This window comes from Melanerpes formicivorus, unplaced genomic scaffold (genome assembly GCF_026170545.1).
Source record: "Melanerpes formicivorus ecotype bairdi unplaced genomic scaffold, bMelFor1.0.p_v2 SCAF_2, whole genome shotgun sequence".
In the NCBI taxonomy this organism is placed as follows: domain Eukaryota; kingdom Metazoa; phylum Chordata; class Aves; order Piciformes; family Picidae; genus Melanerpes; species Melanerpes formicivorus.
Window position 1 is genome coordinate 57024163 of NW_027142354.1, and position 15715 is coordinate 57039877.

Genomic DNA, 15715 nt, shown 5'->3' on the forward strand with positions numbered 1-15715 from the left:
GCACGGAGGAGTTCAGACAAGTTCATCAACTGCTCTGAAATGGTCATTTCAATACCTACAAAGCAACATTACTTACAACTATGTGACCACCTTCAGCAATACCTCAAGATCACTATGTTGAATGGTTACAACTCTGCTTCTGAAGCTGCTTCACACCTTGGTGACTTCTTTTGACTTCCCTCTTCCCCTCCCCCCCTTGATATTACTTATCACTAATAAATTGAATATAGATCAGGAGATAACCAGGAGGAGGAAGTAAACAAAGTAGCACCACACCCAACCAAGTGTCTAATTATTCAGATGTCTTGCTACTTTAATTAAATCCAGGGAATGAACTAGACAACTCTAGACCTAACAGAGTTAGAAGTAACAAGATCACTTCAGAGTGTTTGCCACTTATTGATGCAGCACAGCGTTCCTTGCCAAAGGAATGACTTCTGCACTGCCGAAAAGCAGCAGGACAGAAAGCAATCTACTGTGCTTTCTATTAATTATAAACCATTAAGTTGATCAAAGATTTTGTAAGAACATTATAGCACCAGAGGCTTGGGGTTTTTTTCCCCTTTCTTTCTCCAAACCCCAGTACTGGGAGCTGATCCCAGACTGTTCATTTGCAGCCTTGTGCCTTTAACCTTGAAACTCTTTTCCACGCAATCCAAAGTTTCATTTGAAAATGCATTCCAAGGACTTTCTCCACCACTTTAAAATGTTTTGTGTAGTGCCTGGTATGTCTTGAATTCAGAGTTAATTTAGGATCCTCCTCACCTCCCCACACCAGCCACCTGCACTGTGGTTTTACAATGCACGAAGCAGAAACAAGCTGGTCCTCCTGCAGTTTCTTCCTCTCCAGCACTGTGTATTTCTACACCCTTGCATCAACACTGACTTGTCTGGATTAAAAAGTGAGCTGGTAAAGAGAACTGAAGTGGCAAAAAGCTAAGGGGAGGGTGGGGGAAAGAATTGTTTGAAGGAGCTTGGTTCCCTGTATTGTTGTTAGTCCTCCATGGCAGTATTTTATGTGTGGATTTGCAGCACAGCTGCTTATGGGACTGCAAAAGGACAACAACATAATTGGCCTTCTGGCCACACCTACTTGAAATCTCCCCTTGAAAAGCAGGAAGTAAAAACCTTGCTTCCAACTACCCTCATCCATGCATTAGTTAAATAGTAACACTGAACAAAGTCTGGAATCCTAACTGAAGTCAAAGTACGCTGAGGTTAGATAACTTAAAGCTGCAGCAGTTCCAGCAACCTATAGGCCAACCAGAAATGTTACCCTGGACTTGAAGGGTTAATCTCTACTGTTAGGCTTTAAAGCAGTGATTTCTGCTCATTCTAATAAACTTCAAACAGTGACCCCCTTGAAGGGAGAGGTAGAACCATAAGTGCATCCAAGAGATACCTACTGTGCTTAGGAAAAAGCTCAAGGTAATTTCACCATGATGCAGTTCAGTGTTCACCATAAAACTCAAGATTTGCTCCTAGACCCATTCTTTAAATAAATACTTCTCCAAAGTGAACCAAGCTTACTGCTTTCACCCTCTTGTCCCTGGTGGCACCTCACTCAATACCTTATGGATGTCTATAGGCATTGAGCTCCATTTCAGCTTAAAGTACAGCCAAATGAAGCAACAACCCTGGGTAAACAGACACTGGCCCTGGCCAGGATGATGAGGTGCAACATTTGTCTTCACACACAAAAGCTAAAGAAGGTTCAACAGGCTTAGAATGAAGGTCAGTCCCCACAGAATTTACACACCTGAACTGATGAGTTGGGTCACTGGCTGCATTTATCCTCAGGTTGTATCATGTGTGGGAAACAAACTAGACAGCTGCCTTAATTCTGAAAAAATGATGGCAAAACCTTCACAGGAAAGATACTACAATGAGAAAAGGAAGCAAGCAAGCTCAACCAAGTGTCATGTGAAGTAAATGTAATGTACTTCAGCTCAACTCTTGATTTCAAATTCTTTGGGAACAGCCCTACACCACAGAGACCTAGAACTTTACCTAAAGAATTAAGTGTTCTTCCTGTATGTCTGATGCCTTCTGAATTCCCTATCAGTCTCAGACTAGAGTAGAATTAACCAGGTTGGAAAAGACCTTGGAGATCATCAAGTCCAACCTATCACCCAACACCATCTAATCAACTAAATCATGGCACTAAGTGCCCCATCCAGTCTCCTCTTAAACACCTCCAGGGATGGTGACTCCACCACCTCCCTGGGCAGCACATTCCAATGGCCAATCTCTCTTTCTGGGAAGAACTTCTTCCTAACATCCAGCCTGAACCTCCCCTGGTACAGCTTGAGACTGTGTCCTCTTGTTCTGTTGGTGGTTGCCTGGGAGAGGAGACCATTTAGTTCTGTCTTGCTCAGAATGTATCAAACTGGAACTTTTTTTAATACAGAACTTGGACTACAAGCTCCACTTCTGGATGTCCCACCCACAGCAGGAACACATCCTAACATGGAAGAATACTTGCATCCTGCTCTCAACTATAGCTTCTGGTTGTATTATGCTGCAACACACAACAGTGCAAGTAGCTAAACCAAAAGTTCAGAGATGCAGGTGCAAGCCACCAGCTAAAAGGAAAAAAATAAAGTAAAAATTAATTGAAGCTTCCTCAAATTAGAGGAAACCAAACTAAAGCACATTAGAAGTAAAATGACAAGGGCTTCGCTGCTGAATTAAGAGAAGTTGGAGGACTTGCCTGTCCGCTGACAATACCACCTTTTGTAGGAGTGAACAAGATTGCTCTCTTGAAATATACACAAAGGAAACACCAATGTTGCAAGAAAACACGACTGGTTTGGTTTTTTTCCCCTACCAGTATGCTACTTTTAGGTAAATATCAAGTCTGTTATGTAAACACCTATTGTTTGTTGACTAGTGCAAACACTTTGGGTATTTTAAGAGGCTGTTCAAGTTGTTGGGGGTTTTTAATAGTATGCCGTTGGGGGGTGGGGGGGAAGAGGAAAAATCCAACTGGGAACTAGCTAAAGGGTACAGCTGAATTTTTCAGAATGCATGCTGTGCATTAGAAATCTCTTTTTACCCAGTGTGAGGAGAGATGGCAGCAGCAGCTGTGTGCACGGGCAGAACTGGAGCAGCACAGGAACCCTTCCTCTCAAACACTCCCCACACCCAAGAGACTCAGTTATAACCTGGGGGGAAAGTGTCAAGATCCCTTTAACCCAATTTATAGCTTAATGCTGGAATAATCTAAATTACAAATAAATAAATAGAAGTGCTGTTGAGTCAACACAAAGTCAATTGATTCACTCCAAGAGCTTTTTCACTCAGTGGGATCAGGGTTTAGTGGCTGTTAGCATATTAAGATTGAATGGTTTCATCAGGGAAGTAAAGTTTCATCCTATTTGGAGGGCTTCTAAAACTAGAACATTACATGGCTGCCAATAAAAACCCCCACAAGTTACCCTTCCTCATTTTCACAGTGAGGTGGTGCAGTGGGATGTGAAGATGCATTAATGGTTGGGCTTGATCTTGGAGGTCTTTTTCCAACAGACCCAATTCTATGTATTCTGTTACAAAAGAATAAATACAGAAGTACTGATGCAGTCAATCTGTATTAGTTCAGGTATCTGGAACATGACTAATCAAATCATTTGATTTTGCATGGATAAGTTCTATTACAGAACTCTCAAGAAGTTGACAAAAGCTTTAATGTTATTAAGAAAAATAAAAATCTCTAAAGTTGTAAAAGTACTGCAAAACCCTTTTGCAGTCTGGCCTGTGTCGGGGAGAGTGTGGCCAGCAGGAGCAGGGAAGTCATTCTGCCCTGTGCTCAGCACTGGGCAGGCCACACCTTGAGTCCTGTGGCCAGTTCTGGGCCCCTCAATTTGGGAAAGATGTTGAGATGCTGGAAGGTGTCCAGAGAAAGGCAAGAAAGCTGGGGAGGGGTCTGGAGCACAGCCCTGGGAGGAGAGGCTGAGGGAGCTGGGGTTGCTTAGCCTGGAGAAGAGGAGGCTCAGGGGAGACCACGTTGCTCTCTCCAACTCCCTGAAGGGAGGTTGTAGCCAGGTGGGGGTTGGTCTCTTCTGCCAGACAATCTGTGACAGGAGAGAACACAGTCTCAAGCTGCACCAGGGGAAGTTTAGGCTGGATGTGAGGAAGAAGTTCTTCCCAGAAAGAGAGATTGGCCATTGGAATGTGCTGCCCAGGGAGGTGGTGGAGACACCATCACTGGAGGTGTTTAGGAAGAGCCTTGGTGCCATAATTTAGTTGATTAGATGGTGTTGGGGGATAGGGTGGACTTGATGATCTCAAAGGTCTCTTCCAACCTGGTCTATTCTTCTATTCTATTGCCACAGCTGACCAAAGTGAGACCTAATGCTCCCACAACTTAAGCAAAGCATCCTGGTTAGTATCTACTGGCCTTAAATATCACATGTATTTGCTGTTTTCACATCAGGAACACTTGCTGAGACTACAGAACTATACAGCACTGACTAGATCAGGCTTTAAAGACCAAAAAAATCACTTAAGATTTTTCAGAATGTTATAGTAAGTTTTGACCTGCAGATGTTTGAAATGTAATGACTTTTTTCTCTGACCTCCTTTATGTGTTCATAGGAACTGGCTGGTTAGAAAGTATGTGGCAGAGGTAGGGAAGCTGCCATTTTCCAGATCTATGCTTCTCTTCCTGCCCAACCATTCCACTCACAATTTCCTGTCAGATGAGGAGCCTGCACTCCATATTTTAATGGTGTACATGTAACCCCCCTAAAGCTTGGAAGGCTTGAAAAACTCTCTTACCATAGTTTCCCTAGTGCACAGAAGCTGTTTTCACTTCCATGTTTAGTTGCTATAAAAACCAGCTTCAAAAGAACTCTGAAAAGGTCAGAATGCAAAAGGCACAATTCAGCACAGAGGTTTCTTGACTGCTCTGTCTTCCAGGCAGACCTGGAAGACAGATCTATTTTATCTGACTCCTGATAAAGAGCTCCAATTCCCACCTCCTACCCTGCATACTATTTTCAAATACACTCAGTGTAGCACAGACACACTCTAGATTATTAGACCAGTTCTTAATTATCAGCAGTTGTATGTAATTAAGCCTATAGTAAGAGGCTGCTGTACACAAAACAAACATTAGCACAAACCAAATTGCAAAGAAAAGGCTGACCTTTAACTGGTATCCCTAGAAACACTCTGGCTAGCTAATGAGTACTAACAACATTCAGAGTTTTGCATTTTCTATTTTAGTGCATTCTGAAATGCCAATGTATTAAAAGATCAGTCAGGTTCACTTCACTGCTTGAAGAATTGGCTTGCACTACAGGATTGTACTGTAGGAATAAAATGGAGCCTCAAAGATCAGCCTGAAGAGTTCTGTTGTAAAACACACAGCCTCCAAGCTTTAAAAATGTAAACAGACCTCAAGACCAATGCTTAAAAAGTCTTCAGGAAGCTCATGGGAATGGGCTTGCACTCCCAAGTGTTAATGCAATGCCAACTCTCCCTGCACTGCTCCTCTCCAGACAACCGTGTTGGACCATTTATCTCTGATTCTTCACGGTCCATGGAACGCTCATTCTTGGGCAGACTAACCACTGCACCATTTCTTATCTTGGGCCAACTCAGAAAGCTATTCTAAGCACCGGCATGTGCCCCACAACGTTCCTTACCACATTTTCCTGCAGAATACTTACCACATTTCTGTTATTTTGTGGGTGAAAACATGAAGTCACCGCACAAAACGTTCTCCTTCTTAGCCCTGCAGTAAGAGTAAGAGAGAACTCAGCTAGTCTAAGTGAGGCCTGGACAGGAGCTCATTCTCAGCATTCCTGCTGCAGACCTGAACAAGAGCTCGACAAGAGATGCCAGTCACCTAAATCCCAGAGTCTTTGCCTTTCTAAAAACCAATTTCTGGATGTTTAAATGGTTGTTAATACCAGAGTTGCTAAACTGAAGTTCAGGGTATTACAGAGCTCATGCATGCTGCTCATGCTGTACCCAACTAGCCACATCCTGATAGAAGCAACCAGACTATTCATAGATTGTTTTTACTTCAAATTAAACCAAGTTTCAGAATGTTCTTCCACAACCATGTCACGGTGCAGCAAAGCCAGCTCAAGATTTCTTTCCTGGACACATGTTCATCACCTCCCTGTGTTGTCTTGATGCAGCTGTTTGGGAGACAATGCTGAAAACCAACAATGATACTCAGCTAAGAAAGTGGGAGTTCATTGTTGGTGGTTTCAAAAAAAGCACCAGCACTCCAGCCACGTCACTGGTTGGGTTTCAGCACTCCTGACCAGGGCTGTACTGACGCAGATCATGGGGAGTTAATGAGCAACCAAAGTAGCAGCTTTCCAAGTTCTGCCACCAGACAAAAGTCCTGCCATACTATGGCAGAAGAAACCAGGAGGTTACCTAGCCCACTGCTCCCTCCCCAAGCAGCAGCTCTAGCCCACTGCTCCCTCCCCAGGCAGCAGCTCTAGCCCACTGCTCCCTCCCCAAGCATCACCTATGTCATGCCTGACAATTACTGTACAACCAGCTCTCAAATCTCCAGATTCCTAGTTTTAATTATTTTTCACATACATCAATTGCTCCTAAAAGCTCTCCTTCCTGAGAGCACTCTATTTATAGAAGAATTGACATTTAAGGCAGCACTGAAACTCCGCTATCTCAGTCCACAGGACCCTTGCCCTTGTTGGGTGGACAACTGTTAGAACTACTTCAAAAGACTATTAGTAAGTGTTAATGATCCGTTTGGCATAAGACACACAAAGTATTAATGTTATTTAGCCACTACAATGCTGTCTCCTTGTTCTAACAGGTGATATACAATAGACGGTGCAAGCTCAAACCTAGCTGTGTTTTAGTTTCAAGCCTTCCTGTCTCCCTGGGTGTTGGTTCAGCATGGGTTCTTTTGTTCCAAAGAGCACATGAAAGGACCTGTGAACTGCAGCCACAGCTTTAAGGGTTTTGTTGGGGTTTTTTTCCCTGATCCCAGATGATGCAAACAGATCTATGCAGGGAGATAATTTTGTGGAGCAGTACTTAAGCCAGATCAACTTGCAAGATCCACGCCTCACTCATCAATATACTCCAAAATAGCTCAAGCAGTGAAGCTGCTCAGATTTATTTGCAACAGGCAGTATACTAAATTATGGTATACTTCATGGTCTCCTAAATATGGCAAGATGCTGCGCTCTAATGACATGAGCTATCACACAAGATTGCTTCAGCATGTTCTAGAAACCCCCAGTCTTCAGACTGAAACTGCTGCCTTGCTAAGAAAAGGAGGGAAGCTCAGAGCTGATGGAGCCTCTGGAGGTACTGGCAATATAAAATGGTATAGAAACTTCAGGGTAATCTTAGGGTAGGAAGGCACCTCACTCTCAGGGTAAAGCTTGCAAATAGGAACATGAACTCAGACACTTAAGAGAGGTATTAACCTCTCCAGGCTGTGAACACAAGGGCTGGATGGCAGCTTCTGTACCATACCCCATGGCCTTCCCATTCTGGAAAAAAGAGTAAACCAAAAAGAAAATCAATCTCTTCCTGCAGGGCTCCATTAGAGCATGAAGTGCAATACTAACTGCAAGTATTTCAGTTCTAAAATAAACAACTATGTATGTATTTTCTCCTCCTAGGCCCTCCTTGGTTCCTTCACTTAAAAAGCAGCCCTCTGAGGCCTTAACAAAAGGATTCCTGTTGCAGTCTTACAAAAGGGAAAAAAAAAAGAGTTGTTGCCAATTATTTTTTTTTCTTTCTTTAAATAAGCACCATCTTGGAAGTGTAATTAGTAGCTCAAAAGCACATGTTAAGCATTTAAACAGCTTTTTCTACGGGACCTGCCTAAGCCATTTGTAAACTCTTCAACACTTCAACTGCAGAAATCACTCAGTGCAAAAATTGAGTGCAGGTCCCCAAGCTTACGCCACGCTTCCCCTTGGATTGGGCTTCTTTGCAATCCAATTTCAATGCAGGAACATGAATTATGTCACTTAATACAATGCTTATTATCTTGCAGGATGTTGTAGAATAATCACCACACTTCCAAGAGTGAAGCACCAGCACTGAAGAAGGAATACAAAACAGATGAAACCCTGCAGTGCCTCAGTTTGAGCCATTTCTCTATGAAGTTTTCAAAGTCACGCCATGAAGAAGTCTAAATTTAGGCTGGATTCAGTTAGGTTAGGCAAGTATTTTGGTACCAAAAGCAGTGCAAAAAAAACACCTCACTGTACAGGTTAAAAAAGCCTCAAATACATTTTATGCAGCAGGGTAAGGGTCAACCTCCATTTTATGCAACTAGGACTGCAACCTAGAGGTGGGGCTGGTGGAGATTATTCTTGCAGGGCTTTACAGTCAGTGGTAGCTTTTACAAGCTCATCACACACCACTGTAATCCTGGACTACTACAGATTTCTCCCAGCACAAAGCACCGATGGCAAGAGGTGACAATCCATGCACATTCTTTCAGTTCTGAAGACTGAAAGGCATCTCCTCCTTCAGGAAGATACTATCTGTGTGTATGTGCAGTGCCACTGGGGCCAGGGATGCAATGGCACAGACTGCACGTGCACTCGGGGGTAACCCAAATAATAAGACACACTGCACTACAAACAAAATCACTTTGCTAGTTGGTGATGGATTAGCAGGAGCATTTTTATTTACACTGCCATGCTTTTAAAAACAGATGCTTTTGTTCAGCCCTTGGGAAAGAATTTTTAGTCTGCTCAATCATGGGAATATTTGACCCCATTTTAAAGACATGAATGTTGCACTTGCTTAGAAGAATGTGTCCCTGGCATCGAGTACAGCCTGATCTTACTGATTTTTACCTTGAAAAGGCACCATGCTTATTCAATTTGTGACCCTTGGATATGTTTTCAAGTCCTCATATATAATATGACATCAAAAGTATTTACTTGCCCATGGGTTATTACAGTCTCATCTATCTTTATAATTCAGTTCTTCCCCCAAAATGCAAGCAAAGTAAAAAGCCTGACCCCATCAAGACTTTATTCAGAGTTCAAAATGCAAGGAGAAAAGAGGTGCACGGTAGGGTCCTTTTTATAAGTGGACTGATCCAAGTGATTCAGGTGAAAAGTGAACAAAGAGTTAATCCATATGCAAAGAGCTCCATTTCAGTAACAGCACGAATAAACCCCCACAGAAGGCTTCGTTGCTAGCAGCAAACTCCAGAGTCCAGGTGAACCAGCAGGAAGAACAGAGGGTGGATAATCCTGTAAAATTACCCCAGTGGAAATGTTGATAAATTCCCAATTATGAGACCTGCTCTAGAATGGGAAAAAAACCACCATAATCCAAGATACAATACTATTACCAGTCAACACTTGCACATCTCTGTAGGTAAGCCAGACAAATACCACAGGTATTTCTTAATCCCCTGAATTTCGAATTAGTTGCCCATTGTGGTGAAATCTAGATTAAGAAAATAAGGCCCAGAAATCAAACAACAGCAGCTTGTTTGATTGGTTGCAGAATTACCTGCAACCCGAGTTACAAGGCAAATACCTGTCTGTGGGCTGGTATTTTCAGTACATGCCATTTTCTATGCGTTTGGGGAAACACAGGTATCTGCATTTTAATAAAATACACGAGGAAAAGCTCTGTTACACCGTACGTGTTCGGAATGTTTCTTGTATGACACGAACTAGATTTCATATGAATGTTGATGTCAGCGGGAAGATTGCCAATAAAACACAGTTCATGACACACACGTATCATCAAGACAGACACATGTATAGATATATACGTGTCCAAAGCCTTGATTCCAGGCTCCAGATTCTCCGTAAAACTCTAAGAAAGGAAATCCGTCCTGCAAGCCTGCCGGCAGATCGTGGAGGGCGATCACCGCGGAGGGCGATCACCGAGGGTGGCAGAGCACTGGAACAGGCTGCCCCGAGAGGTTGGGAAGCGTCTCTGGAGGCATTCAAAACTCGCCCGGACGTGTTCCTGGGTGATTTACTCTGGGTGATCCTGCGTTAACATGGGGATTGGCCTAGATGATCTCCAGAGGTCCCCTCCAACCCCCACCACCTGGGATTCTGTGCGAGCCCAGGCGGTACCACCCTGCACCCCGCTGACTGAAGGGTGCAGACGACGCAGGATTCTACACCCAGTTCAGGTGTTCAGGCCCCGCACACCTACCCCGGAGTCCACTAAATGCCGTAAAAATCCCCCCTAACGAGCTGTGCTAACGAGGAATTACTGCTGAGCTGCCCGGTCCGACCGAGTGCCCCTGCCCGGGGCGCCACCCCCCCCGGGCCCGCCCGCCCCAATTCCCCTCTGTTTATCCCTGCATGCGTCTGCCCCGCCACCTCACGTGCCAGCGCTCGGCCCGCCCCCCGCGCTCCCCCATTGGCCACCGGGGCTGGCAATCACGGCCCGCGCTCGCCTCGCCGTTTCCCTCCGCCGGAACGAGCGAGGGGCCGCTTCGGGCCCCGGCGCCAGGCAGGCCGCGGCTCCCGCTGTCGGCGGGGCGGGCAGCTGACGGCAGCTCCTTCCGGAGCAGAACGAGGCGCTCCGCTGACAGGCAGCGCTCTCGGCCCCTCTCCGTGTGCTCTCGCAGGGAGGCAAATCGGCCTCCGGGGAGGCAGGGAGACACGGAGAAGCCGTGCGCTGAGGGTGGACGAGCTATTACCAGATTGATGTCATTTCCCTCTGCCTTTGTTTAATTATTTTAAACTCGACTGCACAGAGAGGAAAAAAAACAACAACAACAAAAAAAAACCCAAAACTTAAGGTTTCCAGATGCCATTACACTAATTTCTCTTAATCGCCTTCCCGATGCAAATAAAGCCGGCTCCCTGCGAGGCGCCGCCCGGCCCAGCTCCCGCACGCTGGGTGGCTGTTTACTGGCCCCCGGCCGGGCAAGTTTCCCGACGGCGGAACCCCCTCTGCCCGCCGCTCTCCGCTTTGAGACCAGGCATTTCCTAGCCGCCTCCCCGGGGCGCGGAGCCTCCTCTAGCCGTCCCCGCACCAACAACCGCCCGGGGCCCATCGCTTCTTCCATCGCCCCCAAGCCACCACCCCCCCCCGCCCCGCGCCCCCTCAAGCCCACGGAAGGGCCAAGTCCCCTCCTCCCCTCCCCCCCGACACCTCCAAACGACACAGCACGGGGGAGCCACCCCAAAAAACTAAGGGAGGCTTCCCGCCCCCGCTGTAACAACGCCGATCCCTTCCCCCATAGCACTGTCCCACTCCCCCACCACGGAGCGCTGCCCCCCCTGCAACCGAGAGCCCCCCCTCCAGGCGAAGCCCTACGGCCGCCCCCCGCGGCGGGGGCCGCCCCTACCTGTGGCTGCAGCATCCCCGTCCCCCCGCCGCCCTCGCTCCGCCGCCTGCCTGGCTCTTTGTTTCCTGCCGCGGGCCGGACGGGAGAGCAGCTCCCCCCCGCCTCCTCCTCACACTCATTGAAAGCAAACAAGCATCATGGCGGCGCTGGCGGCGGCAGCGGCTGCGGGCGGGCCGGCCCTCCTCCTCCTCCCTCCTCCTCTCCCTCCGCCCCGCCTGCCCAGGCCCATGGCACTCGGCGCACGCTCCGCGGACGCGGAGGGGACCGCAGGGGGGGTGTGTGCGGGGGGTGCTGAAGGCCGGGACGAGCTCAGGGGTACCCGCAGGTGGGGGGAACAGAAGGGTCGGGGGTGCTGCGGTGGAGCTGGGGAAGGGGTAAGGGGGTCGAGGGGTGATAAAAGGGGGAGGAGGCGTTTGGAGAGGTGTTTCGGGTTACCTCGGTAGGAATCGATGGGGCACGGAGGGAAGGGGGTGGCAGAAGAGTGGGGGGAAGTTACGTCTCAGCTGTATCATGGAACGCAAAACCAGTATAAGTAGATCGCAGGGAAATGGTTTCTATCAGCAGTCCGGGAAGCCTCATTAAAGCAGACACTTGTTTGAAAAATAACTTTAACATTCTCTTGCAAAAGTCTGATTCGGGAATTCCCACTTGGAGTGGGTGTGCTCAGGCAAAATGTTGATGGTGCGCTGAAGGCTTTTTAGGAAAGAGGACAGCTTTTGTGTTTGCGTGCAACAGCAAAACGGTGCCCCCAGTCCTTTGCTGTGACATTTGCACCAGCAGTGTTCACCGTGAAATGGCCACCAGAATTGCCATCAGCACCCTTGTGACACTCGGGTTACAGCTCACATCGTTTTCTTCCTTGAACCCATTGAATGGATGTGTACCGAAATATTGTGGGGAAATAAAGACTGTTATTTTTAAGTGTCGTTATTCTCGCTGCCCCTCTGCGAGAAGACTTTGCAGGAAGATGAGAGACGCTTCCTGAAGTGATGGTGGGGAAGTGCCATAGTGACTTCAAATAATTATTTCCTCTGATTTTCAGAGTTAAAATGTTGCAAGCATGGGCGCTGCAGCAGCAAACGTGCACGTGGTATGTAGCACCTCATCAAAAGGAATAGTAAAGAGACGTTATCCCAGATACACAACCCTATTTCTGAACTGGGAGAGCTAAAGAAGAATTTGAGCCTCATCTGTTTAGGTGTAACTGGATGTGTAGCTGGAAATAAATGACACTGACACGGCTGTGTAACAAGGCATCCTCTTTTAGTATAGGATCATCACAGAATGGTTTGTGTTGGAAGGGACCTTAAAGATCATATAATTGTGTCACTGGTGGTGTGCCAGGGGCAGGAGCACCTCCTGCTAGATTAGGTTGGTCAAGACCCCATCCAACCTGGCTGTGAGGGAAAAACAGTTTATAGGAGAAGTCTACCTGGTCGTGGTTCTGAGGAGCACAACCACCACCACCCATTGAAAGCAGCGTTTTGGAAAGGACGCCCCTGGTATGCTGCATAACAAACCCTATCACAGAATGTCCTCTGCTGAAAGGCTGAGCCCTTTGGCACTTTGTTGGAAATAACGTTGCTATAATTCAGATTTTTATTCAGCCTTATCCTATCACATATCTGAAACGCTCTGGGATGATAAACTATCTCCTCGCCGCATGGCGCAGTCCTGCGCTAGAGATATCTGAGCTGGCTGTGCTGGGGGATGCTGCACAGGCTCTGGCAGGAGCACTGTATCTGCTTCCCGGGCTTGGCTGGCTCTGGAGAGCTGACAGTCACTCAGAACTAACTCGAGTAGCTCTACATGTCATTCTCCTGCATGTCTGTCTGGTTTTTTTTCCCCCCTCTCTGATAACCAGCTGTCCTGCACATTCTTCAGTTAATACTTTCTAGGTCAGATATGGCCTCAATAGACTGTATCATTTTGCCCACAGCTAATTCTCCAAAAGCAGTAGGAAAGTCTTTGAATACGTTGCAGGATTTTCCAGGAATTGCTGCTCAGCAAAGAAAATTCAGCTGATCACAGGGCTCTCGAAAAACGCTTGCAGGGAAAACTTCATTCCTCGGGGATGGATGCTGGGGGTAGTATTACAGGAGAGTTGGAAGGGTCTGCTGGCAAGGGCCTTCATCGCTGCAAGTGGAGACCAAATGGCAGAGAGCACCAGTGATTCTCAAATAATTGAGACAAGGAAAAAAATAGAGCAGGAGAAGGAGTAATTTTGAAGCAGAGAGCACCAGTGATTCCCAAATAATTGAGACAAGGGGGGGGGGGGGGGGGGGGGGGGAAGAGCAGGAGGAGGAGTAATTCTGAAGCAATTAAAAATGATTCTGTATGGTGGAGACAAAGAGGACATCTCAGCAGTTTGGCAGATTTCAAGATGATTAACTTGATGAGTACAGGTTATTTATAAAAGGGGGGAGGGGGGAAGGCAACATTTGAAGAGTCTAAAGTTATGGCCTTTTATGTCAACGATTTTTCTTTTGAACTGCCAGCTTGCCTGTGTGGTTGGAAACAACAGAGTGAAATAAAAACAAGCATGTGGGGTTTTTTGTTTTCAGCTGTTATGCTCTGCTGAGTTTCCTGTGCAGAAGTGCTGGTGCTCATCTGTACGTATGATTAACTTTTGCTCCCTGTAAGTGTTATCAGACCTGTAACCAGGCAAACAGTGGAGCAGATGGCCAGTGCCAGTATCGGTGTTTCTGGTCTGGGTGCTTAATGAGATCTGAGAGTGCAATATGAGCCTCTTTCATTTTGTCTGTCTCACATGGCAGATATACTTCGTGCAAGTGCTCTTGTTGCTCAAGGTCACAGATTCATCAATCAAAAGAGAGCCCTTCCCATTAATCTTTTACCTGCCCGTGAGAGTTTCCATGCCTTTCGGAGGCTGCTGTGTCTCATGGGCTGCTGAGTTTGGGACAGTACTGCTGTGAAAGACCTTGATGCATACATTCAAGGCAGGAGACGGGGAATGTGCCTGGGAGGAGTTGGGGAGGGCCACTGGATCAATCTTACCAACACTTACATCAGTTGTGAGGTCCTGTAGCCTCTGTGTACTGACAGAGGGATGTGAAACTTGTGGTAGAGAGCTGTCTTTGTGGCTGAGCTATGGTACTTTTTGCTTTGTTTCAATCACCACATTTGGTGAAGCTGCACTCCTTTGAAATGTCTACAGTAGAGGCTTGTTTGACCTCTTAAGTCTTTGTAATAGAAGTCATATCCTTTGTCCTGCGTGGCTCATACACGATGGGTGAGCTGAAGTGACATCACCCCATCCTCAGAGCAGGAACAGAGCTGCCATGGGCTGTAAAGCTCTCATGTGCGGGTTGCAGAAGAGGTGAGGAAGGAAGGGCTCAGTCCTCTCTGCTCTACCACCTTCTGTGCCCAGGAAGTGTGAAAAAAACCATGTAAGGTGAAGCAAGAAATGAAGCAGGGGAGGAGAGCAGAGTTATAGCAAAGCAGGGGAGATAATGAAGAGGATAAGGAGGGAGTAGCTAGGAGGAGGAGAGTGATCCCAAATAGGAGGGCAGAGCTTAATTATCTTCCAAGTTTCAAATCTATCCAGGTAGAGGGACAGGGATCTGAACTGCAGGACAGCTTCCATGGCTGTTGAGATCAGTGGGATCACTGCTCTGAACATGAGCTATTCCTGAAGTGGCAGGTGCTCTGAAAAATGAGGGCTTGGGGCATTCATATTGTACATCTAAAATTATTGCATGCTTAATGATTTCAGCCTTAAGTTTTATGGCCTCTTCTCCATCTACTGAGTGAATGTAAGAGCATCTTCTGTCACAGTAAAGATAAATCTTTGATGTTTATTGAGCATTAAAACTACAGCGAAAGCCTCATACAAAAAGCATTGAGGCAATTAATATTCCTGCATGGAATGGAGTTCAGTGGTTTCCAGAAGACTTGCATGTAAAAAGATAATTGAAAACTCCCCTTATGCATATCCACAACAGAGCTGAATTAAGGGATTTTAATCCTTGGATGGTACAATTTGTCAGTAAGAGCTTTGCAGTCTTAGCATTACCTTAATGTGCTTTGTTACACAAAAATGGTCTAAGGACTTGAATATGATGATCAAAAGCTTTCTTTCTAGAAATATCTGCATTGAGTATAGCCATAGCAGGAGAAGGATTTCTAACTCCTTTGTGCCAGTGGTGGATATACTACCACTTAACTTTGCCACCAGCTGGGGTGCTTGTGCCATGGCTGGATGACTGCTATAATTGTTTAGATCTTTGGTTTCTTGTCAGGATGGGTAACAGGTTAAAATGTACATTGAATCTTCTTCTCTACCTCAGGCTTGCAGGTCTGTGGAGCATTTGGTCATTAATATTTGTGCTGTGCCATAGTAGCGAAGGAACAGATCTAAGAACGCCGTTATTCTTGCTTGCCCTAATCAAA

The 15715-nt window shown here is 46.4% G+C and overlaps 1 protein-coding gene across 2 annotated transcripts in view; it reads right to left on the reverse strand.

Moving 5' to 3' along the window:
- Positions 1-11438, reverse strand: part of CNOT6 (CCR4-NOT transcription complex subunit 6) — a 38424-nt gene extending 26986 nt beyond the window's left edge. For both annotated transcript variants that reach the window (XM_068162730.1, XM_068162722.1), the window contains exon 1: positions 11303-11438. The gene's annotated coding sequence lies outside the window, so the exon portion shown is untranslated. The remainder of the gene's footprint in view (positions 1-11302) is intronic.
- Between the last annotated feature and the right edge of the window lie 4277 nt (positions 11439-15715).